General features: G+C 42.7%; 1 protein-coding gene across 1 annotated transcript in view; it reads right to left on the reverse strand.

Moving 5' to 3' along the window:
- The window catches only part of POLN (DNA polymerase nu), a 103,903-nt gene that overhangs the window by 79,237 nt on the left and 22,354 nt on the right, over positions 1-2,312 (reverse strand). The window lies entirely within an intron of this gene.

Genomic DNA, 2,312 nt, shown 5'->3' on the forward strand with positions numbered 1-2,312 from the left:
AGCAGGAGGGCTGAGATTACCCCTTCCCATTTCGTTTCCCTTCCGGTCCCAGACAGGGACAAAAAAGTGATGCAAACATAAAAACTTTTGCACAACAACTTTGAAAACACTGGGGCATGGGAGGGAGGGAACTTACGGTCCTTTGTTCATTTTTTATGCTAGAAAGCGTCAATGCAAGAGAACATGATAAAAGAATACAAAATACACACAGACATATTTATACACACAAACACACAAAACCCAACAGGTGAATTTCTCCTGTTCATCCCCTAATACAAGTTGCAGGAGACCCTCAAGAAAATCTGAAATTGTCAAATCCAAAAGCAATAAAATAAAGCATATTTCAGACTACTTTGACTGTAAATTTCCAGAAAAATTTTGTTAAGAAAAAGAATGAAATTATTGAAATAGAGATTGTGTATTTATAAGTACAACAAAATATCTGGAACTGTAACAGTTCAGGGTAAAAAATAGATGCAACTGTACCAGAACAGCAAGAAAAAAACCTTACACTTTTAAGTCTCCACCAGGAAGAGACAATATATCAAGATTAGTTACCTAGTATTTTATTGGAAAGTATCAGCCTAGCTTTCTCTAAACAACCAAGTCTTAGCAGCTGTTGGAAAGACAGTACTGGACTAGATAAAAGAATTGCTTTGCTTACTGCAACAAATCTTATATTTCCACAAAAAGATGACATGCATCCTATTTCACTGATCCCTCCCATATCCCAAGGCTCTCTGTCACTCTCTAGGATTGCATACTTGATCTATGAAACCTCCTTCTTCTTGAGTCAAATATGATTTTTTATGGTTATACTGTTGACATTACCTCAGAGATCATATCTGGTAGTGCAGACACTTGGCCCAAAAGTTGAATTTTCTCTTCCACGCATAAGAAACAAATATTTCTTTTCTACCTTCCCCAGAGGTATTCATTCTCAGCAATGAGTTGATTTGACTCCCGCATAAACTAGAGCAATACAATTGCGGCACCAAAACAAAAACAGGTGCAGATACACAGAGGTTTCTTCTCTTCCAAAAAGGAATTCCATTACTATTATTATCTTAAGAAAATGATCTACTAATGGCCTGGACAAGTGGATCAAGCACACCTCAATAAGCTTGGAGACGACACCAAGTTGGGTGGGAGTGTTAATCTGCCTGAGGGTAGAGGCTTTACAAAGGGATCTGGACAGGCTGGGTTGATGGGCCAAGGCCAATTGTATGAGGTTCAATAAGGCCAAGTGCCGGGTCCTGCACTTGGCTCACAACAACCCCATGTAAGGCTATAGGACTGGGGAAGAGTGGCTGGAGAGTTGCCTGGTGGAAAAGGACCTGGGGGTGTTGGTCAACAGACAGCTGAATATGAGCCAGCAGCATACACAGGTGGCCAAGAAAGCCAATGGCATCCTGGCTTATATCAGAAGTAGTGTGGCCCAGCAGGACTAGGGAAGTGGTAGTCCCTCTGTACTTGGCACGGGTGAGGCTGCACCTCGAATATTGTGTTCAGTTTTGGGCCCCTCACTGCAAGAAGGACATGGAGGGGCTGGTGCGTGTCCAGAGAAGGACAAAAAAGCTGTTGAAGGGTCTGGAGCACAAGGCTGATGAGGAGCGGCTGAGGAAACCGGGGTTGTTCAGCCTGGAGAAGAGGAGACCGAGGGGAGACCTTGTCGCCCTCTACAGCTGCCTGACAGGAGGGTGTAGTGAGGTGGGGTTCAGTCTCTTCTCCCAAGTAACAAGCAATAGGACGAGAGGAAATGGCCTCCAGTTGTGACAGGGGAGGTTTAGATTGGAGAGTAGGAAAAATTTCTTCCCCAAAAGGGTTGTCAAGCATTGGAAGAGGCTGCCCAGAGAAGCAGTTGAGTCTCCATCCCTGGAGGTATTTAAAAGATGGGTAGATGTGGCACTTAGGGATATGGTTTAGTGTTGGACTTGGCAGCGTTCAGTTTATGGTTGGACTCGATCTTAAAGGTCTTTTCCAACCTAAACAATTCTATGATTCTATGAAAAGGAAGGGGCATCCACATTTGCTTCAAGTTACCAAGAAGGCGCAGTTTGGTCTTCATCATTTTTAGATAAATGTTTTTGGCAGTTTCTGCACTTGTGTGGGATCACACATGAATGTCCGTTAGCTGAAAATTATCTGTTCCAACACTAACAGAAGAAAACTGGAGAAGCTTCATATGTGCAATATATATTGCACTGAATCTGAAGATACGTTGATAGACAAGAGATCATAAGTATCTAAACTGTTTGGTCATTATTGCTCTAAGGGAACAAGGTTTTGTCAGGATCCTGCAGAGCTGACTC

Source organism: Egretta garzetta, unplaced genomic scaffold (genome assembly GCF_000687185.1).
Source record: "Egretta garzetta isolate BGI_Z169 unplaced genomic scaffold, ASM68718v1 scaffold107, whole genome shotgun sequence".
Classification (NCBI taxonomy): Eukaryota; Metazoa; Chordata; class Aves; order Pelecaniformes; family Ardeidae; genus Egretta; species Egretta garzetta.